General features: G+C 40.2%; 1 protein-coding gene across 2 annotated transcripts in view; it reads right to left on the reverse strand.

Moving 5' to 3' along the window:
- LOC117260308 (leucine-rich repeat and fibronectin type III domain-containing protein 1-like protein) overlaps positions 1 to 25,165 on the reverse strand; it is a 575,214-nt gene that overhangs the window by 163,463 nt on the left and 386,586 nt on the right. For both annotated transcript variants that reach the window (XM_033632283.2, XM_033632282.2), the window contains exon 5: positions 22,400 to 22,493. The gene's annotated coding sequence lies outside the window, so the exon portion shown is untranslated. The remainder of the gene's footprint in view (positions 1 to 22,399; positions 22,494 to 25,165) is intronic.

The following is a 25,165-nucleotide window of genomic DNA, read 5'->3' on the forward strand; positions in this document are numbered from 1 at the left end:
ACAGAATTAAAGGGTTCTTTTGTAAGACTAAACACTGAGCAAGGCTTTTTTTTGGGTGACCAAAATGTTACAACTAACTTTCATGATCTAAAAACCCATTGAAATAGTAACAGCTACAGCTACGCCTAGACGTTATAAGCAGACATAGCTCTCACTTTGGTTATTCAAGGGCCGAAGGGCTTGTAGCAGCTACCCCAGTACCCCGTATTCCCGCAGTACCCTCCACAAGACTCCCCGTGGGAGGCCCTCTCCAAATCCACAAAGCATATGTACACTGGATAGACAAACTGCTGGTTGGAGCTTCCTTTGCAGTACCCTGGAATAAACTTTCCCAGGGTGGGTGAGCAGTGTGATATACCTATAATTACAGCACACTCTCCTGTTTTCTTTTTTAAAAATGGGAACCGCCACCCTGGTTTGCTACTCCACAGGCATCGTACCCGACCTCCACGCAGCACTAAAAGGGCGTGTCAGCCAAGACAGCCAAACAATGTCCAGAGTTTTTAGCATCTCACATGGTTGTCGTGGTAGCCACTTGTAAACGAATGGCATCTACCTGTTACTCAAAGCAGTCATGCCCACTAATTATGCAAAACATTAAGCTTTAATAACATTTAAATGAGTGAGTTATGTTAAAATTCAACCCTTGTACAGCTGAAATTAGCTAAAAGACCAAAACTATTTTTTGTATCAGGCCATAAACATGTGTATGTCTGTTGTAAAGCTGGACATTTTAACGTAGGGGTCTATGGGAACTGACTTGTTTTTGGAGCCAGCCTCCAGTGGCTATTAGAGAAACTGCAGAGTTTAGCTTCATTTTCAGCCCCGGAAGCTGCTGATCGAGCAGTAGTTCATGATGAGGTCGATGTTGGGGGTAAGAGAAATAAATCTGTTCTGCCAGCTCTAACAAAATCAGACAATATATCTTAAAACAAAATCATTGTTCATTATTAATGTAATTCTTCCATTGTGGCTTTCCCACTTTTACTCTGAGTCTGTCATGGAAATTTCCATTGTCTGCTTACCTGCCTGTCCATCTGTCTACCTGTGTGTGTGTGTACTTGTGTGTGTGCGTGTAGGTATGTGGGACACTGAACATACGCTCAAGGAACAGAGCACACACATTTCGCACAGCAGGGCAAAAACACACACACACACACACACACACACACACACACACTGTTGTTTGTTGTTGTGGGAAGGTTAGTCTGGCTGTGTGTTTGGACGTTGGTTGGTGGCTGACAGGTGTCACACAGCACCAGGTAACACACCTTGTTTTGTTCTCGCTCTGTCAGCTTGACAGCACACCTCAACTTGGAAAACCTCAACCATGCAGACAGATACACACACAAGCATAAAAACACACAAATACACAGAAACACACATTTAAACTTGCTCATACACACAAATCCCCACTGAACATACGCTGTTTATTTATCAGGTGTTTGATGTAAATGGCCACTCCATTAAAAACTGATCATTTGCAGGTATCTGTTTGGGATAATGGTGGAAGAGGAGGTCATTAAAACTCTGGCTAATGAGCACAGGAGGAATCAGGGACACTCTCTGGAAGTCACTCAGAGTTGGGAGAGAAAGTCAGTCAGTATAATGACCTCATACTAAATGCTGTGCGCAGCATGCATGTTTTTTTTCTATTAATATGAATGGCCAGGATCATTTAAAATTTATAGTTTATGACAACATGTTACAATGATTTTAGAACTTTTTACAGTACAACAGATGGCGAATTTTAATACTAATACACTGTTTGTTGAAGCAGCCACAACAGTTATATGGTAAGCAGCACGGAACAAATGCATGAGGACTGCAATGACAGGAAGAGGGAGGGAGGCAGTGTATGGATGTGGGCGAGAGATATGACCCAGAACCAGGGTATTATATACCCAACCCCCCACTAGGGGTTGCCAAAGCTTTACGAGGGGTCTCAAGTTTAAGAAAATTTTTAAAAAATATATACAGTGGGCAAAATCTCAGCCTTTCATTCATTGCCATGAGAAAAACTCAATGGCATTACTATTTTTAAGTTTTAAATAAAGATAAAAAACCTAAAACACATCTCACAGAATAAGAGTATGGTGAAGACCTGAACATAAGCAATATTCACAGAGCCTTCTCTATCTGTTAAACGGTGCTGTCCTGCACTAGACAAGTATGCAGTTAAACATCCAAAGAGCTAATGGAACAAGTGCCAAGTGTTAGGGAGAGAAATAAAACTTAATGTGTTAAAGGAAGCCTATTAAGTATGCATGATTGTTATTAAAAAAAAAAAAAATTATTATACAAACAGAGAAATGTATATAAAGAAGTTCCTAAAAATATCAGCAAGGTTTCTGCAGGGTATCAGACACTCAAACCTAATGCTTTTTGAGACCTTTTTAATGTAATTTTATATCAAATTTAAGACTGATTTTTAGACAAATTATCTTTTTTTCTAATTCAAGCATTGCAGGTATTATAAAACTAAGTAGTACAGTGGCGTGCAAGAGTTTGGGCACCCCTGGTCAAAATTTTGTTTACTGTGAATAGTTAAGTAAGTAGAAGATGAACTGATCTCCAAAAGGCATTAAGTTAAAGATGACGCATTTCTTTAATATTTTCAGCAAAATTACTTTGCAGTTTCAAAATAACAAAAAAGGAAAAGGTCTTGAAGCAAAAGTTTAAGCACCACTTAGTAGCACCCCCTTTGGCAAGTATCACAGCTTCCAAGCGCTTTTTGTAACCAGCTAAGCATCTTTCAGTTCTTGTTTGGGGATTTTTTTTGACCTTGGCAGTTTCTGTTAGGTGACATTTCCTAATTACATAATGGAATGAGAAAACAGCTATCTGAAAATACTTTGCTATCTTCTTATCACCTTCTCTTGCTTTGTGGGCATCAGTTATTGTAGTTTTCTGAGTGCTAGGCAGCTGTTTAAAGGAGCCTATGGCTGCTGATTGTTTGGACAAGGTTTCAGGAGTCAGAGTATTTATAATGTTCTGAAATTTGCATCACCTGGCCTTTCGTAATGATGACTGTGAACAAGCCAGAGTCCCAACGAGCTAATTATAATCTGAGACCCTGGTAAAAGTGGTATGAGAGATGATGATATAAAATATTCATAAAATAAGTTACTTAATCAGGGGTCGTCAGTTCACTCAGTGATAGACAAGGGGTTCCTTAAAGAAAAAGGTTGTGAAGAACTGGTTTATAATAATGCAGGACATTGAAGATACAACCATTTCATACGAGAGGCGAGCTTGGCTCTACTGATGCACATTTAACCTAGCAAGGTTAATTTGGGACAGCTGTCACTCTGCAGTGTAGTTCATACACTTCACTGATAAACTAAGCTATACAGTTAGACTCATACTATAGAGTATATAAAACAGCACCCTCAGCACCCCCACTTCCCATGCCGATGGGAGAAATACATTGACATTTTGGATTCAGGCTTCTTAAGCACCTTAAGTATTCATATTTATTATCATAAAATACCATAAATAAACATATTTTTTAAAATCAAAACAACCCTGGATTATTCTAGCATTACATAAAATACATAAACACTCTCAGCACTATGTCAAAACACTGTAAATGCTCCTAACATTACATTAAACAGTAACTTTAGTAAGATGTCAACACCTCTTAATGTCAAAACATTCTTAGTATGTCAAAGCATCTGTTTCCTTACTGCTCTCCCGAAGTACTTAAAATTCATGTGGCCTCATCACAAACATAAATATACAGCAATTAGTCTGACATAAAAACATATTAATCTTCGTCTTCTTTGAAGTGTCTAATCCAAAATAAAAGCCCTGTTTCCGAAACTGCAGCTGATATGTGACTGCTTATGAGAACTCACTGAGACTGAGAGAACAAGTTTAAGAGGAGGCCATCTTTCCCAGAATACTTTTTGATCGCTCATTATTTCCTATGCATAGCCAATCATGTCAAGTGTTGCAAAAAAACAAAAACAAAACTGTTATATTTAGGGCACGACTTGGTTTTCATATTGACTTGTTGGCATTCCTCTTTGTAAACAACCAGTTTTGTAGTCTATCAAATATTCTGTATGCTGAGAGGATAATGACTCATTTAACTGAGAGAGACTCTGAGAGCATCAAGTTCCATAAGAAATACAAATGGAGGCATTTATATGTAAATGTCCCTAGATGTTGCAGTATTTGCTAACATTGTCACGGCTCTGAAAAAAATAATACTGTAGCTATTAGAAATGAAATATTCTAGCAGCATGTCATAAGCTAAGTGTGATCTGTTTCCACCATTTTATGCATAAAACTACACATCTTAATTAAAGATGCTGTTGTAATACATGGCCAAGACACGAGAATAAGCGTTAACAGTGACGTGATACTTAAGAACTGACAAGTGACAGACAGCAGCAACAAGAGCAGCTGGTGATGTCTGTGAGACTGAGACACTTTTGATAACAGCAAATTGTCTTGAGACTTCAGACTCCAGTTCTACAGCTCTGTCTGAGATACAGTGACACGAAAACTTTGTAACAACAGTGTTTACTGTTTGTGATTTTATTATCATATGGTGAAGGTATTTATGTTGTTTTATTACCCACTGTCTCCTGTCCTTAAAATATGTGGAGGTGCACAGATATGTAACAATAAAGGCTGAAGACAGCAGACTGCCTATGAGGTTCTTACTGAGGGAAATTGGAAACTGTGTAACAGCCAAGTCACCAGAAGAAAATTTTGGGATTGTAGGATTCTGCAAACGTTCCATACATCTCATATCAATGTTTCTGGCAAATGAGCTGAAATGTCATCAGTAGATGAAGGGGAAGATTGATGGTATGTCCCCTGGTGAGACACCTGTGAAGCTGCAGATTACAGTTTGAGACCAACAGACAACATAGCCCATTGTGATTTAGCGAGTCCTTCCTAACCCTTAATCTTTTCCCAACCATAACCAAGTGGTTTTTGTACCTAACCCTATCCACATGTTAGGTACAAAGTACAGTGAATTTCTGACACAGAGTTTTATTTTTGAAATGCCGTTTCTTGCTGAAGAGCGAGTGACTAACAGACAGCTACTTAACCGAGACAGCAAACTAGCTTCACAACATAGAAAAGTGCAAGTATGATGCTGAATATACAGTGTGGACCTTGACAAAAGGACTAAGGAGACATGTGGATCCCCTGGCTGGAACCACTGTGCTACATAATAATGTGCAAAATGTAACGTAACTGTGGTTTGCAGAAAGGTACAATGCCAACACTTATTCAGACTAGAGTTGACATTTGTTATTACAATATGTTTAGGCAAAATAATAAGTAGCCTACATCATCAGCCTGTGCTGAAGGTGTCATGGCACTAAATCCAATGCATATTGCATTACTAACAAGCTATAGGACAATGTGTTTAATGTAATAATATGTTTATAAACAGACTAACAGAACCACTTGTGTCTGACAGGCTGCATGCAATAAACTGCATCATGATCTACATCATGAAGGTGATCAAATTTCAGTAGAGGTGGGAGGGAAACAAGCACTTACAAGAAAGTTCATGTTTTTTGGGGTGGGAGGAGACATGGCAGAGTAAGAAAACTAAAACCGCACCAATATAACAATATTTTGTATTTGAAGCAACAATAGAGCTGCAGGTGCCGTTTTGAGCTGACCTTTCTTCGGATGCCCTGTTTCTATTCTCTCAGTTGCAATGGACGAAGAACAGCTGATTCATAAAGCTGAAATGAGAAATTATTTTTACAATTTATCCTTTTTTCACTACAAAAACCTAAATAACGTGGCAGCTGGCAGAGAGGAGATCTCCAGGGAGCTGTAAGCCTCTGGTGAGCTAAATGACCATTGCTAATATGCTAGGCTAACTGCTGTTGGCTAAATTGTATGCCATCTCCTTTAAATATCACAATATAAAACATGTATTGTTCGTTTTAAAAAGTAGCGTTACAGACTTACTTAAGAAGATAACAAATATGCTACTCAACAATCTTTTAAGTACTCACATCTCCAGCCTGATCTCAGCACACAGCTGATATTTACGGGGTTTGTTTACAAGACTTTTTAAGGAGCTCAGTGTGGACAGAGAGCTCTGCTATTATTTGATGCTACATAGTCAGACACTAGTTTTGTGTTGGGAAACAGTGTCATTTTGTTCCAATCAGAAAAGGCTGCCGAGTCAAGTGGGGCATCCGGTAAAATTCAGCGTACTGGTTCGGTCTGGTGTTTGGCTTAATATGAAACTGGTTTGAAAATTTTCACACTGGCCCAACACTACTTCTGATGAGTGGGTTGTGTGAAAACAGTATCGGGTAAGTCCATAAGAGTAACAGTAAAATGGTTTGAAGATGGTTTCCAGCAGCAGCAGCAGCAGCAGCAGCAGCAACACATACCTGACAGTTATTATCCATTCAGTTTACTGTAACATTGATTGTGGAAATCTTCACTTTTTTGAATTTTAGTCTCAGAAATATAAAATATTTTCTGAGAATCTGAAAAAAAAAAAAAAAAATATGATACAGAGCAAACATTTTCTGGAGTCAAGCTATTCAAAGATGCATGTGTGTGTACTTGCATATATATATATATATATACACTGTATGCTTACATGAGTGTTTGATTAATGAGTGTCCTTGAAAGAGAAGAAAGCCTTCAGGGATCTGTGGAGCACGAACATAATTAGTAACCTGAAAGATGATGTTAACGCAGGCCCAAATGAACACAGAGACTGCTCTGTAATTAAGATGCCATTTTACAAATTCAGTTCCCAGAACAGCCAGCGTGTTTTTTCAAACTATGTTTGGGTTTTGCTTTATCAACAACACAAATCAAATGCTTTCAGCATCTGACTCGATGTTCCCTCCACCAGCCTTGAAGGTTGAACATCCCTGAACTTTCCAACAAGAAGAGGTTTTATAACTGTTCCTGCTCACGACCGCATCATGTCAAAGCAATAATTTAACTGTGACCAAAATTAAAGAAAACTAAATGTTTTTTGTGAACATCTTACACCGTTTTTAAGTATTTGCAGGTTGACATTTATGGAGGAATGAAAAGATCAGAAAGGCTGGCAGGGAAATGGATGGTAATTTTGGAAAAATTGTCTGTAGCATTGGGAATGAATATTTCATTTTTAACTGGTTCCTTAAAGAGGCAAGAGAAGAGAAACTAAAAAAGGAAGTAATGAGAAGAAGAGATAATGGGACAATGGGGAGCAAGGCAAAGAGAAGATTTAGATGAAGGAAATTTGTAAAGAACACATGTGGACAGAAAAGAAAGGAAGAAAAAGGGGAAGAAAGGCCATTTAGTGATTACAGGAGAAGAAAGGAGATGGAGTGTGTAAAGATAAGTGCAAAGAATCAGAAAGCAAAGACGAAATGTAAGATACATTTTAAATAATTTGGGCTCAAAGAAGAAAGTAGAGAGGAAAAGAAAAGTAAAAAAAACAAGACAAGATATGAGGAGAGAAAAGCAAACAGAAAAGGGGACCAGAGGAGACAGAGGAGTAGAAAGAAGAAGACGTGGAGATAAAAATAGAGTGAGTGCAGTGAGCTGTCTCCTATGGAAGTGTAGTGAATTCAGCTGGATACATCAGTCCAGGTGTTGTTACTGGCCTGGAGCAACCAGCATGCACCTCTCTCTCTCTCTCTCTCTCTCTCTCTCTCTCCCTTTCTCCTCTTTCTTTCTGTGTGTGTGTGTGTGTGTGTGTGTGTGTGTGTGTGTCTGTCTGTCTGTGTCTGTGCGTTTGTGCTGACTTAGAGGAAAAGTTCTCACTTAAACAACAATGGGGGAAGCCCAGAGGGGTTGACCTTGTACTGACAGATTAATTTTTTTTTTACACACCCATTCTTTACACACTCGCACACAACATCAACAACTGAGGCACACTGGCATACATGTAAACATAGATGCATGGACCTCCTCCTGACTCTTCACCTTAGGCTTATCATCAAACAAATCATGAGGGAAAGAGAGAGTGAACATTGGCAACATTGTTACTTTTAGTCTTTAATCGACGTTTGACCATGGATTTTAACGTTCAGATACAATGTGCAAGGTACCCTGGGTGCATTGTGTCAACTTCAGCCTGTTACATGCATTATCTGTTTTCAAAATACACTTCAATTTGAGACATGTACTGTTTGCATACAGTCTGCACTACAAATGCACTACATTGGTACAACACTGCAGAGTGACGTCATATTTCCTTCAGCAACAAACGCACATGGTTACATTTTGCCATCACTTGATCATGGTTGGGTTTAGAAAGAAAGATCAGGGTTTGGCTTTACAATCTTACAGGAAGCAAACACCGGCCTTGTCGTCCATGTCTGACGGCGGAGATCACTGCCCACGTGCCAGATTTTGGAGTGAGACAAGGTTGTTGATGCCAGTTAATCAAAGATGTACAGTTAAAAGAAAGGTGGGAAAGAAAAAAGACAGGATTTAAGACAGAAAATGGTGATATCCCAACCCGAGGGCCCCCCCCCCCGCTTCCACAAACTACAGATTCCTGACATTTGTGTGTTATTATGTAGCAGATACATTGAAACTAGACTTAGGCACAAAAATGGCTTGGTGATGGTTTGGAAAATATTATGTTTTGGCGTAAAATACCAGGTTTTTGGGGCACTATTTTCAGTAGGAAAAAAACGCGACGGGTTGTGAAAAAAACACCCATGTTTAGGGCCTACAAAGCCCCAGCAAACACAGTGACGCGTTGCTAAGATGACAACCAGTCTCGGACATTGGTCTGCAGCTTGGCAGGCATCTCATCTAGGTGACACACCACCCACCATCCCCTCCACCTCCAGATAACAGTCATACGTCACTTTAGAAACGTTGATATGTTACGTATAAAATGGACAAATGTAACGCATTTGTGGTTTGCAGAAACTCACAATGACAGCATTTTCTTTTGGTGACTAGCCTGCCATTTCCAAAGCCTTCCCTACCCACCACAGATTGATGCATCACTCTGCTTTACAAGGTGTGGCATAGCAACGAAGCCTCTGTGTACAGCTGCTGTCGGACAGCCGCCTTCTCAAATATGTAACTGTGTCAAGGCCACAGCCACTACAAAGACTCTAGATGGACAGAAGTATGAGGATACTACAATATTACACCAGAGGTCTTGTTGACCACTGTATTTCTGTCATTGAATATTTTTATTTATTCATTTTTTATAATGACAGAAAAGTCTGAAGGCTGTCCATCATTTTGAAAGATTAGAACAGTGAGGCGATCTACGTGTTCACATGAACTCATTGTCTAGCTGGCTTTTGCCTTCACATTTGTAGGCTGTATCTCCACATACCATTGCATAATGTCACAGCAGCCGAATGTCCGAAGTTCCTTTACAAAGCCCAATAACTGTGTTTTTAGTGCCCCCTACTGCCAACACAAGGAAAGAAAAAATAAATCATTTGCTTCGTGTGGCGTTGGCATGCAAAGTGACTGCATGGCCAGTGTCTCTGCTCATCTTTTCTCTCCATGCTCTTTTAAATGCATTATACATAACCTTGATTTGTATATCAATTATTAAACAATGAAAATGGATGTATGCAAATTAAATGCTATTAAATATGTCTTATTATCATTATAATTATAGGTTATATAGATTATGAGAGAATTTTTACAGCCCTGTCCTTAAAAATGATGGACCAGAAAGTCTAGCACAACCTCTGTATTACACCTTTATGTGACAGCAGAATACATGATTACAAAACTATGGGCACCAATGTGCTGCTCTAACAGCCTCCTCTTCTGGTCTGGGCCTTTGCACCAGATGTTTGAACCTGGCTGCAGGGATTTGCCCCCATTCAGTCATAGGGGCGTTAGTGAAGTCCAGCACTGATGTTGGCTTTTAATTTCAATTTCAGTTTCACTTTATTTGAAGAGGACAGTGCATATTAATGAACAATCGGTACAAATACATGACGTCATGTAAATATACCGGATTTAGCTAAAAGGTAATTTCCATCCGTAGACCTCACATTAAAAGACAAACAGACATACCATAAATAACAGTTAAATCAACAACATATAAAGTGCACAACAATATTAGCAGCAGTTGTGCAGTAGATTCGACAAGGGGCTACAGTAGAGAACTGTATGAGAGGGCTGATCAATGAGTCATTCATGGGTGCAGATTTGATGAGTCAATAGCCATCCTTTAAGCTGTTTTTTAAAAGTAGTGAGAGTGGGACTGTCTCTGATAATCTGGTAATCTGGTCTGACTCACAGTTGATGTTTCAGTTACTTGGACTTCTGCCCCCTTAACTTTTGTTGTTGTCCCATCGAGTTTACCCCCGATGCTGCCGGGCGCCATTAAACAGTAATGGCGAGCAGCTGCATATCACGATGTTGTGAAAGGACGGCTTTCTTCGTCAGTGTCTGACATAGGAAGTCGCTGACACATGCACTGGTATTTGACAACTCTGGAGTGAGACCGGGTTGTTCAGTTTTAGGCAGAGGTGTTGGGTGGGGTTAAGGTCAGGGCTTCCTCTCCAAGCTGGAAAAAAACATTTCTTTATGGAACTGTCAGCACTGTTATGTTGAAACAGGAATGAGACTAATGGAAAGTGTTTCCAAAAAGTTGGAAGTAATGATTTGTCTAAAATATCACTGTATGCTGAGATTCCCCTTCATTAGAAAGAAAAGGGCCAAACCAGATGTATGCAGACTGATTAAATATCTTATGCCATGGGGAAGAATAATAACCTCATTGACTGATAATCTTCTGGAAATACTGAGCTCATTTGTGATTATTTAGTACTGCAGACCAGGAAACTGAAAACAGGCTCACTGAAGTGTTTGTCACACATTTACCTCACACATTCTGTTATTTTATACAAAGCCAACATATAAAGACACTGAAAGAAAAATGGAGCAAGTGCCCGTGTGTACATGGTGTGTGTGAGATGGTTTGCCTTCCCTGTTCTTAGTAAGCATGCTTTTGTTAGAGCAAGTGCTGATGTGGACTCTCAAAAACGTTTTTACAGTCTACATCGTATTTCTTATTTTTTTTATTTTTTCCTGATACGTTCCTAAAGATGTCTTAACAACGACCACAATTGAATATGTGCAGCTGTGAGTAGCTACTATGTAAGTGGGACAGACATGAGAGGTATTTAACCCCCAACAAGCTGGCACTTATTTCCAGCATTTGTGTTTTAACTGCGACTTCCATAACGTCCTCAAAGGAGCTACTGCGATGCGGAAGCGATCATTTCTCAGCCTACACAGGCTCGTTAAAAGCCAAGCTGCCCATTCATGAAAGATGCAGTGTTTAAGTGTGTAACTAAACCCTGCAGCTCAGACAGAGTGGCGAGACGTTTCTCTCTGGAGAGACAACTGATTCTGTCGCTGCTCACTTATGTAACATACACAAGGTTGGGAGGAAATGAATGAGCAGAGAAAGGCAGACAAACAAGAGAAGCAGAGAAGTGATGAGAAGTGTTTCTACATGAAAAGAACATCAAATCACTGAGATTGTGCTCTTGCTTTGTGCACAAGGTTGTTGTTCTGCAGGGCGCGTCATTCACCTGGAAGCTCTGAATTTAAATCTGAATGACAGCAACAGCTGCTCTGCCAAAGTGTCCTTGACCAAGACACTGAGGATAGGTAAGGCATCAGTGTGATAGCGGTTTTTTTTCAATCATTTACCAAAGGTGCAGTCTAAATTCATTTCAGATTTGCTGCTTGCACATAAGAGAACCATCTTCTACCACCAACTCAAAACCATTCACCAAAATAAATGTCGGCATTGTACATTTCTGCAAACCACAGATATGTTTCACTTGCGCATTATTACGAAGAGGACACGTTGAAACTTTATACTTCTTTACATTTCAACAGTGCAGTGATTTACACGTGATTAGGTTAAGGCACAAAAATTACTTATGGTTATGCTTCGGAAAAGATCATGTTTTGGCTTAAAATACTTGCTTTCTGTGGGACGATCCCTAATCAAAACAGTCTTGTGCATTTTTGTGGCTTTTTGTGGCTATACCCACTGGAAACACAGCAACTAAAATATTTGGTTTGTGGGGCAGAATCCTGGCAGGAAATCCCCGCTGCAAGAACAGCAACAAGTCACTACAAAAACCCAGGGCTGGGGGCTGAAAAGCTGCTGGAAACACAGTGATGACTCGCTAGAAAACAGCCCGTTATATTTATTGTTGGCCTTGAACGGTGGTCTGCAGGTTGGCAGTCATTCCCCCCAGGTGACAAACCATCCACCTTCCCATGTCAAAGTCACCTCATATACTATATGGTTGTATGATAAATATGAAACATGCAAATGAAATGTATTTATGATTTGCAGAAATGTACAATGCCAACATTTATTCTGGCAACAAGGATGACCAACTGCAAGCACCAACTGTTCAACGTTTCTGGCAATCCCATTGAGGCTGGTGCGTTCTACAATCACTGCAGTAAAAAGCAGTGTATAAAAGAGTGTAATTCCCCTCCTTTGCTCACTATTTGGTATGACACACAGAAATTTAAATAGGATTTTAGACCAATACTCATATGATTTAAAAACAGCAAACTAACAGTATAGTGAATTTTTTTTCAGAACCTGCTCTACAAAAAACTAAACTGAAAAATACATAGAAGATAAAGAGCTACATTGCAGATGTTGATTGATTTAACCATGTTTACACAAACTGTTTTTAGATGGTTGTAGAGTGGCAATATGTTCTGACCATAAGCTTGTTGAGATTTAGAGTTTAGTCTTAATGAATTGCATGCAAATAATTTAATATTTCCATGACAAATATTTTCAGATTTTTTGTATCACAGACCAAAAATATCTTGCTTAATTGCACTTCTCTTGCTGTATATGGTGAAAAAAAACATTTTACTTTCAGTCATACAGGTTCACAGTTAACAGATTCATCCGTGAGAGGGACCGAAGTCTTATTGGTTGTACAATACTGTCTGGAAGCTTTTACTCACTGCTCACAGTTATTCCAAAGCACGGCTGTCTGATTTGTTCATTGTGGGTACATAGGGAGTGCTCTTCTCTCTGCAAACCTTAACTGAATCTGGGCCTGAATCCCTGCGAGCTGCAGGACTGCTGTTCAGCAGCTGAACTCTGACCAAGCCGTGGAGAGCGAAAGGTAAAAGACAATTTCCCTACAGAGCGTAACACAGGATCAGGGAAGAACAAAAATCCCCAAAAAAACAAATAAAAGCTTTGTGAACTTATCAGAAGTTTAAAAAAAATCCTACTGATAAATGTCAGTGTAGGTCTTTTGAACATGACTGTTGGGCTCTGTAGCCTACGAAGGCCACATGTATCTCTAGTTCAAGGAAAAACAGAAATGCGTCCAGGGTATCTATTGCTAGGTCTTTTCAACCACAGAAACTTTTCCCAGAACCTTTTCAGGAACTGAGAAGTTTCTGACCAACATTACTATGCCTCAATTTTGCTTCTCTCTCCAAAAAAGTCCCCGCTCAGGGTGATGAGTCAGTTTGCAGCACTGAACATCACTGATGGGTCACATACAAGTCTCAGTACTGCTAAAGATATATTATATTTGTAAGTTCTCATGTGGAAAATATGTTGAAACTTTAAATTTCAACAAGGCTATGGTTAAAATGTGATTAGGTTAAGGCACACAAAACACTTGGTCATGGTTAGGACATGATCATGTTTGGGCTTAAAATACTCATGATTGCTAGTATAGTGCAGTCTAAATTCAGTCAGAACTTGTTAGCTATACATAAAATGACAGTCTCCTACCACCAACTAAAACCACTTGCTGAACAAGTGTTGGCATTGTACATTTCTGCAAACCACAGATACGTTACATTTGTACATTATTATGTAGTGGGTACCTTGAAACTTTACATTACAATGGTACGGCTAACATGTGATTAGATTTAGGCATAAAAACCACTTGTTATAATAAGAACAAGATCATGTTTTGGTTTAACATACCTGTTTTCCTTGGGACTTTCCTTGCAGGAAATGCAGCAATATTTTGGGAAAAAACTACTACATTTGATGATGCTACAGTCAAACACCCACATTTTGTGGCTAAAATGTTGCCGGAAGACGCAGTGAGGACTTGCCAAATAAAACGATGAAATTAAAATGTTTTTTGTACAAAATGTGCTGGAATTGCCACCACAGGTCACTAAAAAACAGCCAGTGTTTTGTTACTTGCTGGTCCTGAACAGTTGTCTGCATCTTGGCAGACGACTTGCATCGTCATCAGAACTAAAAAAAAACTCCAGTGTTCAGTTTTAATATGGGATGGCATGTGGGCTGCAGTCTTCTGTGTCAGAGGCACACAAGGTGTTGAAAAAATAATCAGTCAACCCCCTGCAGATCATCCTAACTTTCCAGACACTTTTTTAGTCTTGTCTGTGTTTCAGCCGCCCAGCAGGAAATGACAAAGACCAACATGGTGACTCTTGTGAGTCATGGTGACAAAGCTGTTGCTTTTGTAACTGCTCTAATTTACCTAATCTCCATTGGTTCTTCAGATATACTGAAAATATAAACATGGTTTTTATTGAGTCATGATTTTGTTTCTGGGAATTTAATCTGATGACCATTCACGTCTTAATCCTCACATCTGTCCTTAGTGTGATCCAGTTTCCTCCCACCCTCTGCAAGGCAGAAGCGAAAAGAATGTGTTGAGAAATGTAGACTGAAAGTAATCACTGCTTCATAAGCTTCATATCTACATCTACATCTCTTTATACAGTTGTTTCTTAACAGATGAATGTGCTGTGAAGATATGGAGACAGAGAATACTTTGAGCAAAGGAGGAACACATCTTGATAATAAATAGTCTTGCTGTTCTATTGTTCTTCCAAGAGCCATGAAATCAAAACCTAGAGAATACAATACCTGCACTAATAACAGTCTTCACAAATTTATTGTCTCCATTGTGTTTATTAAAACCTCCTTTATTTTTCTACCACTTCTCCCTTTCTCTCTCCCTCCTCTATTCATTCATTTATTCATCCCCTGTGGTTTCTATTCTAAGCGAGTGAAGATGATCGCTTTCTATGCGCTTTAGGTCTCTGAGTGTTGCTTCCCATTAGCAGAGAGCTAAAATTTGTCTCAGACCGAGAGGCTTTTGTTCAGCACGCCTGCTCCTCGTTATTGTTCAACACAGGGACTCCTATCAGCAACCAAAACCCTCTGAAGCGCTGTGGCAAAGAGGCTTCTCTAATGTGGCTACATGATGTCGGAGAGAATGGATCTCAATAGATTTAAAATGATGAAATCCAAGAAGAGAATACAAAAATATAGAAAATATATGTACCATACAAAGAGATGTGAGACAATATGGTTCACAGAGTTATTCCTGGAGTAACCATTGTTCTCAACATCTGTAGATGAACTGAGAAAATGCTCAAATAGTCACTAATCAACAAGTTTAAAGCAAAGAAAAGAAGCTTTTTTTATAGAAATATTGAAACTTTTCCAACTGGAATGCCAGTGCACAAAGACTTAACACTATTCTAGTATTTTAGAGTCTTAAAGTCTCAAGAATAGCGCAGCGTTATACCTAAAACCAGGAGTCACAACATGCACTTCTTGATGGCTGGGACAAAATTAACACAAAACCTTTTGTCAACAGTTGCAGTGGTGAAACAGTTGCAATATTTTTCCCATTAACAACTGAGATGGTTTCCGTTAATCAACAGCAGTTACTTTACTTTTTGACATAACAATCTACTGTAGTTTTCCCTGAAAGCATTTCTAAGGTACTTTAAGTATGTATTTTAAACATAGGTTGTTTTTTCTCATATCCCAACACATTCTCACTCTGACCTTGTCATATATTGACGTTTGGTCATTTCCACATCGGTATATGACGTGCAAGGTACCCTGGGTGCGTTGGTTGTGGGCATTCTGGAATGGCGTGCCAACATCAGCCTGTTACATGCATTGTCTGTTTTCAAAAAACACTTCCATTTTCACAGAAAATATACGGTTCGCATACAGTTTCCTTCAAAATAAATGCGCTAAATCAGTACAATACATTTTAGCCAACACACGTGCTTGGTCGGGTTTAGGCAACAAAAGCACGTGGTTGGGTTTAGGGAAAAAGAACAGGGTTTGGCTTTACAATCACAAGGAAGCAAACACCGGCCTCCTGGGTGAAAGTCGCTGGTTGTTGGACCCATCCATCCCTCCTCCCAGCCTCCCGACTTGGACTTTCCCCCCTTACATGCAACATGTGTAACCTGTTTGAGTGCACACAACACGACAACAGCAGCAGAGAAGCAAAGAGTACACCCATTAGATGTGTTCATTACAACTGAACTTTGTTTACATAAACAGTTTTACTCTTGAAATACAAATGGGTACAATGTAAAAGAGAGAAACGTATCCCTTTTTGGTGTCAATCCTATGGATTTTCAAAACAAAAATGTAGCATTACTAGTACTGATACTTTGGTATCTGCCCACCATTATTTTTGGTGGTTGATGAGAGTGCTGAAAATGAACCATACAGTAATTCCCAAAGCTCCATAGAGCTGCAGAGTTGGTTAATTATTTTCAGCAAGATCAGCACTGTCAGTGAAATTATTTGCTATTTTTAAAATGGCACAGTCATTTGCTTTACTGTAAATGTAGGAAACAAAAAGGAAAAGATTTGTGGAGCCTGACAGTACAGCAGAGGTTAGGTGATTAAAACCATTTGTATAAAGTCAGGGAAAAATCAGGGTCATGAACCAATCACAAAAAATGTTGATGAGGTTGCAGACCTCCAGCACTGAAGGCAAATAGTCATACCTAAATGTTTTACATAAAACATTTGTGTTTGCTTCCTGTAAGATTGTGAAGCCAAACCCTGTACTTTCTTTCCTAAACCCACCACGTGCTTTTGTTGCCTAAACCCAATCGCACTTGTGTGTTTGCGAAACATAACAACACGTTTGTTGTTGAACGACAAAAATGTTAATTTCCTGTGTTGTGCCGAGGTTGTACATTTATTTTGAAAGAGACAATGCAAACTGTACATTTCCTGTAAAAACGAAAGCGTATTTTGAAAACAGACAATGCACGTAACAGGCTGAACTTGACACAGCGTCCCAGAGTGTCAACAACCAATGCACCCAGAGTACCTTGCACGTCATATCTTGACATGGAAAGTCCATGAACAAACATCAATATGTGACGAAGTCGGAGTGAGAATGTGTTGTATGAATGTAATGTCAAGTTTGACCAGAGAGCCACAATAACTACAAATAAAGTTTCCTTTTCATTTTGGAACCTCGGAGGAATCCTTAACAATGGCTGAGTGTGTTGAACTGTTGTCAAAGATCCTGCTCACAAAGGGAAGGTGCTCTTGGACACTTCTTTAACACAGCTGAAAACCCATTCAGTGAGCAATGAGGAGGCTGATTTTCTTCTGTGAATTGAGCAATTGGCAGTCAAATTGCCATTTGTGGGTATTGTCTGAATGCACGGCTCCTCTCTGGGGAGCAGACTGGGTCCTTCTGCATCCAAATTGTTTACCAACTGAAAAGCAATCACATTGTTACAAAATGATTCCTGTAATACATTATACATGACAAGGTATGGAGAAATGAAATCCCTCTTACAAACTGTTATCAGCCAGAGATGATGGATGGATGGATGGATAACTTTCAAACATCTGTTTTTTAAGATGATAGTCTCTTTTTTTTCAGAAGATGAAAACAGCTTTCCAAAGCAAATAACTTCCCTCCACAAGTCATCTCTTAAAAACTGAAAAGCAGTCACTCACTTCAATCTTTAAGGTCCTCATCAAGGTTCCCCTAAAAGCCTGCTTAAAAGTAAAAGTTTATAGCGACTCTTCTCATATCTGGAGCTTTATTCACGTAGCTTTCAAGGTTGTTTCCTGTAGTATTTTGATGTCGGTGATATCGGTAAAACGGTAAGCATAATTTCTACATTTTAAATTTCCTCAAAGCTCTCACTACCTCATTTTAAAAGAAACAACACACCATCAACAAATGAGGCAAGAAGTCTTTACACTCCCATTCCTCTTCACATCCTAAAGCCCCTAAACACTATTAGCCTCTGATGGAAACGCCCAGACACTATCAGAAGCTATCCACTGTTACTCTTCATTGCCTATATAACCAGTGTTATGGCTGAGCAGCTGAGCTCGTCTCTGCTTTAAGAGGTGGCAGAAATGTCCTTGATACGCTTTTGTTTTGCTTGCAAACAGATGTGTCCTCACTCACCAGGAGGCTAATATGGACCAACACACAAGCGGAACAGATACACAAAGGACAGAGGCAAAGCAGTGGGTGGCATGAGGACACCTATGAACCCATATTCATGAATTACACACCTGTTTAAGGAGCCCAGTAAAAGACCTCAGGTGAATCAAATCTGTTTGGAGGCTATGTTTACAGCATGGCAGACAGGAGGTGATGCTTATTAAATGTATGACCCACACATTGTTATCATGTGGTTGTCCATCCATGTTCTCAGTTTAATAGTCTTGTAATTCAGATTTATCAAGATGTGCTCACAATTTCATAAAATGTGCTAGGTTTCTTTAAACCATGTGCTGCCTCAGCAAGTTTTAAACCAGCTACACTCAGCTGTCATTAATATTTGATTTGTTTGTCTGCACTGCTTTCTTGCAGTGAAGTTTCTTTTAAGTGTAAAGCTGGGAAATGGAAAGTTTGGGTAAGAAAAAAAAACAAAAAAAAAACACCCTTCCCCCACAGCTCTGCCCTTTCTGTCCTAAGCCCGTCCCAACAAATGACTACAGGTGTATGCACACACTTCATACAGTTACCCTGTTTTTGTAGCAGCTGTAGCAGCTCCAAATTGACCAGAGCAAACCCTCCCAGCACCAGGTATAACCTGTGTAATGGCAGCAACAGAAAGTTTGCTCATCTGGCCATGCTCAGGTTTGCGCTGACTAGTTGTTTGTTGCTACAGCTGCTAACTGGGGGTCTATCTGAAACACTTCGCTGATACTGACACGTGTTTTACTATGTTTATTATTAGACTGTCTTTTGGTCCGCCTCCGTTATTTGGGCTGCTTTGTAGTGGAGGCAGTTGTTGCCAATGCTGACTTGCATAATCCCATGTGACCCAACTCCAGCCTGCCAACTACATAGATTGTAATAATAATGGATGTAGCCACTGTTACATCACCCATTGGTTTGTGAACTCTGTGGTTTGTGGCATTTTGATGGTTGCAATCTTGTTTTTTTTTAGAGCTGGAAGTGACCATATTTGGGCGGCTGGGACTGTGGGGGGGGGGTGGATCTGAATAAGAAGCCGAAGACTTTAAGCAGACGGCCTGTCACTCAAAGCAATCCACCCTTAATTATGTGTAATTTTAAGCCTTAATAAAAAGTAAACAAGTGAGTTATATAAAAATTCACCCCCTGTACAGTTGTCATGAAGGAGAAAATTAGCTATAGAGACCTGGCTGTAAACACATTTATTTCTGCTGTAAAGCTGGGCATTTTAACATGGGGGTCTGTGCAGATTGACTGGCTTCTGGAGCCAGCCTCGAGTGGCCATTCAAAGGACTGCAGTTTTTGGCACTTCTGTGTTGGTCTAATTTTTCAGGCCTGGAGGTTAGTGATGTGCGGGCTGACCCATAACCCGCGGGTCTTGCGGGTTACCCGCGGGTCGGGTTGGGTCAGGTCAAGAAATGTTCACTTTATTGGCAGGGCGGGTGGGACGGGTCATTAAAGATTAAATATGTCGGATATAGCCTACTTGTTAACAACACTGTTGTAGGTTAGGTAAATGCATGTTACGTAACATAACCTGCGACCTGAAGTCACAAAAGCACCAAGCAGCGGCCACAACAAACCATCAATGAAGCAGTGAAGATGGAAGAAGAAGTGAGGGAAAGATTACATTTGGGAGAGTACAGAGTTAAAAGAAAAGAAGGTCAAGCTGCTAAATCTCATGGTTGGGACAATTTCTGTGAGGTAAATAGTGCAGCAGATGACAGCAGCATTGGCTATGTGAAGTGCAATTCCTGTGATAAGCTATATAAGCATGAGAACCACAAGACGGGTACGTTAATAGCGGCGGGGGCCCGGTGGGGTGGGTTGTGAAAATAGATGCAGTTGTGCGGGCGGGATGGAGCAGGTCAAATTATTTCATAAATGCGGGACCCGCGGGTTGGAAAAAACCCCGACCCGTGCATCACTACTGGAGGTTGCTGTTTGGTCAACGCACTACACCACAGCTCTAACTACCTACTATACTCACTGTATATCAAAAGAGGAGTGTGATTTGCAGGGTGTATTGGTTGTAATGTAACATGAAAACTAATTTCATTTAGATTTACAACAGAGGTTGCTCCAGCACACAAAGCTGTTTTCTACCCAGCAGCTAGGAATGAAATGTTAAGTGCAGCACTTACATGCCTAAATTTAGATTGTAACTAATATGTTACAATCTATCCAAATCCACCCAAATGAGTCCATAGCCACGGTCCACATTCAGACCTTGTAAACTCTACTACATGGGCTGCATTCTGACAACAGATCATATGGACCCTGACAACCTTTCCTGTTTTTAATTGATGCTTTAGGGCTTAACTTTGTGGGGTCATGAGAATGCTTCTGTATTGATTTTGATTTTGGCTGATTGGCAAGAAAAGCTTGAGAAACACCAGTCTAAGTTATATTTTTATGTTTCTTAATGAGGTACATACACTTAATGTGCTGCTAAAAGATTTGCTTGTGAGTAAAAAAGCTCAATCAAAGCATCATACACTAACAACCAAGCCAGGAAACTGTTTATTAAATAACTGCACTCAGTCAACACACTCCCTGGCACCATCATCAGAAACTGTGACTTACATACATGTTTAAGACATTGTTCCACATTTTTATTAACTCAGAACACATTTTATGTTACTGTTTATGTCCAGCTCCATTTTCAGCAAGACAGCTTCCTCTCCTGTACACACACACACACACACACACACACACACACACAAAATCACCTGTCACCTGGTGGCCAACACACACATGCATACGCTGCACCTGAAGATCAGCATGCCTGTCACACCTTCTCTGTTTGCTCTGTCAGTATAACTGTGCAAACACAGCACAGATTCTCATCGCACACACAGCTGTCTGTCTGTGCATTTACCGAGTGTTTGTGTGTGTGCATTAGTTTCTACGCTGGACAGCAACAAAAAGGAGGAGATGCACAGCAAGGTTCACCACTAACCCGCTGACCTGTTGTGGGTTCAGTAAGTGAGGACATGTTCAAGAGAAAGAGAGACATAATGTGTGTGTGTGTGTGTGTGTGTGTGTGTGTGTGTGTGAGATAGTGTGTGTGTACGTGTATGTGTATATCTGTGTTGGCCTTGTTAAAGATCCATTTCTAACCCTGGCAGATTCAATATTTATCAGAGAGGGACGCAGGTGTCTGACTGCTGGATCTGAAATTGCCACTGAGGGATGAGAAAAAAGGGAGAGAGAGAGAGAGAGAGAGAGAGAGAGAGAGAGAGAGAGAGAGACAGCAGCCCACATCCAGTTTTGAATATTATCAATAAAACGTTAGCTGAGCCAACAGACAAAATCATATTTGACTCCTCAAACATTCTCCATCACTACATGTGTCCAAGCCTACTGCTCAGACTGCAGATGTCATCCACCCTGATGTTTAGGACACAAACCCTCAGTTAATTACTGAAATACTTAACCCAATATTACCAGTCTTACACTGGACACTGACAACATTTACATGTCCAAAATATTCAGTTTATTGTCCTAATTAAGTAAAAGACAATATTCCTCCTGAGCTATTTTTATGGCTAATGAAAGGGAATATTACACTAATATTCCAGTTAACACATCTGTGCATACTCCGAATAATGTGCCCGAACATGCCTTTTATCAAGACAAAATACAGAAAAGGGAAACGGCTGGAGCTCCTCCTGACTTTTTGCTTTTTGTCTCATTATCCGATTTTTTCAAAATTTTCCACCAGTGGCGGATTTGTTGGGCCGTGGGAACACAGCCTCTCTCTTTCATTCCTTCAACCACCTCCTTAAAAAGGTCAGCATTGAGATATTTGCACATATCCAAAACCCTGTTGATAGCCAAGTCTTTCATAATGTTTAAAAGTAGGTGTGTTTTTCCTTCTGACCAGAAATGTAAGCTTTTCTGTTGGGCGTGCATCTCTACCTCACAGCCCTGGAAAATATTGGCTAGTAGAGTTTTGCACATAGTATCCATGACAACACACAGAGCTGATTGTAAACAGGCAAGAGGCCATGCGTTACAAACTGCAGACCCAAACTGAGACGTATATTCCGAATGTGCTGTGAACATATCCAAAGAATGCTACTGTGATATTGAGAATAATATTGGAATATTAGTCTGCGTGTAAACGGACCCACTAAGTGGTTATAATTAAGGACACTTACCTGATTCAGGGGGTTTCACTATTTCTTTATCAAGGGGAGCCAATCAGGACCAAGTCCAGCTGTGATGTGATGACTGAATATGATCTGCAACAGCCTGAAAAAGAAAAAGGAGTGGAAATCTGAAACTCTTTGATACCCTCAATCAAATAGCATTCTCATCTTTGGTATACAAATGCTCCTGAAGCTCCTGTTAAGTGTTAACTGTGGCACAGACAATTTGGCATGATATATTTCTGCAAACCACAGGTACATCTGTACATTAGTATGTGCGTTGAAACTTTCAATTTTAACAAAATTGTGGTAACATGAAGATAGGTTTAGGCACAAAAACCACGTGGTTATGGTTAAGAAAACATCATGTTTTGGTTTAAAATACCCGGTTTTAAGGGGCACAATCACAGCTGGAAATGCAGCGATGTCTCACTATCTCCAGTGGAAAACAGGGAAAAACACCAACGTTTAGGGGCTTAAAACAGCTAAAAACACAGTGACAACTTGCTGAAAACATTACCAGTTTTGTTTTTGTTGGTCTTGAACCGTGGTCTGCAGTGGTTTGCGGCTTAGCAAAACAAACAACAAACCACCCTTCTTGCAAGTGGGCTAGAGTGTGTGAAGTCCCAACCCCCTCCACAGCCCATCACCATGTGGATAATAAAAAGAAAACTGTAACAATACATGAGCTGTGCTGTGGTCATGCACAGCAGTAACACAGCAGCAGGACTGGGCATTCAATTCCCTGTGGGGACAGTCATGACTCAAATGTAGGTCAGGGTCCAACAGCGTGGGGTTGTTTGTTAGAATCATTCACCACATGTCATATAAACTCACAATTCATGTGTTAAAAATATAAAATAAAATGAACAAAGGTAATATGAGGCTGACTGGAAGGAGTTTACAAAAACAGCTCTCAGGAGTGGTGATGTACTCTGAACCAATTTTTAGCAACAACTCAAACTGTGAGGATGTATGGGCACATAATACAAACATAACACAATGCTCATATTTGTTGTCAGGGACATTTTTAGATGAAGGACAGGAACCTGAGGGAGGATGTATCAAAGCACAGATGCCTGCAGAGTACAGATTCATCTGTAATCCGTCACTCTTTTTGTTTAGCAGAAACACCTGTCTCCCTCTGCTGTCAGTCAAAACAAGGTCAGAGCTGCACAATGAAAATATACTGTGCACATGGCTACATGGGTGAGCAGTAAGGTGACTAAGATTTAGACAGCTTAACATGCAGCTCAGTGGCCAGAAGAACACATTGGCATTGTACGTTTCATACGTATCTATCAACATTTCTAAAGTGGCAGCATATGAGCTGACTTTGACTCTGTTCTCACATCCTTCACCCCCAAAACACCCTTTTCTTTGTTTTTTTCTTTTTGCTGTTATCTCTCCTTTTCTCAAAGAGACGTCTTCCCCACTCTGATTCAATTTTCCTCGTTCTGCTCATCCCTCCGCTCAGTGGACTGCCAACGCTTTCCACCCTCCCACTGTCTGTGACCCTGATTTCTTCCATCACCCCCCCCCCCCCCCCCCCCATTTACTTCCCTACATCCACCGATCCCTCCACAACCATCATCTCTTCAACCCTCATCTCTCCATCCCACATCCCTCCATCCTGTTCCCTACTTTCCTTGACCCTCATCCCAGTCAACCATCATGCGTAATAAACTAATTTCCAATTATAACTCTACTGGCATGGTCTTTGTTAGTGAAGTATTTTTAAGCTCATGGTATCAGCTGCTTCAATATGACATAATTTTAGCATCCTTAGTGTTGACTGCATGAAACTTGCTGCTGACCAGCTTGCAAAACAACTGTAGAGCATCACTTACTGAGAGTGTAATCTCAGTATAATCTACATCTTACATGACGATGATTCATATTCACTTTATCCCTGTTTGTGCAAATATATTAGGCAGGATTTTGTATGAAGATGAGATCATGAATCAAACCCATGCTGTTTGTTTGAACTGCACAGAATATAAGTGAATTGAATCTGATTGGATTAGAGAAACAGAGGGACATCTAAATGCCCATGAAATACTAAGATCTAATCAATCAGATCTGATCCTCTTCACCGCATCTCACTATCCCACATCTGACTCCAGCATCAGTGCTCGTCTCAGCTCTGTGTGAAGAAAAGCAGAACCCCTCCGCTCTGCCCTTTCTCAGAGTGCTGGTTGCTGATATCGATAATGGCACACAGTGAGGATGTTGAAGTTTCAGTTTAAAATGAGCAAGTCGAGACGGACCGAGTGCACGCTCCAGAGGAAGCCCTTTGTACTGCCAAGGCGAATATGTCTGGTTAATGAGACTGTGGTTCAGACCCAGACAACACGGGCTTATAGGGAGGATGCTGCAACCGTTCTGGTCTTATTAAGATGAGAGGAGAGATAAGTGGACGGTAGCGAGACCGTTTGGCTTTGTTGACTGTCCAACGTTTCTCTGTCTGTGGTCTGTTCTGCTGACATGCTGTTACTTTCAGCTGTAAATGGGCTCTGGGAGGAGACTGTCTATGGTCTGAGCTAGAGGTTAAGTTCTGTGCTTCTGAATGGTAACAGAACAATAACAGTACTTCTATTTCTTTTTTTTTCATCCTCTACAATTGAAAAGTATGTGCCAGTGTTGACTTGTTGTACCATGTCATACCCTCATGCTCACTTCCTTAATATGCTTCCTGATCAATAGGGACATTGGGGGATATCAACAATGGATATCAGGCAGCGTGATTTGGTAGGATTTGATAATTTTTCAGAT

The sequence above is a fragment of the Epinephelus lanceolatus genome, chromosome 4 (assembly GCF_041903045.1).
Source record: "Epinephelus lanceolatus isolate andai-2023 chromosome 4, ASM4190304v1, whole genome shotgun sequence".
Classification (NCBI taxonomy): domain Eukaryota; kingdom Metazoa; phylum Chordata; class Actinopteri; order Perciformes; family Serranidae; genus Epinephelus; species Epinephelus lanceolatus.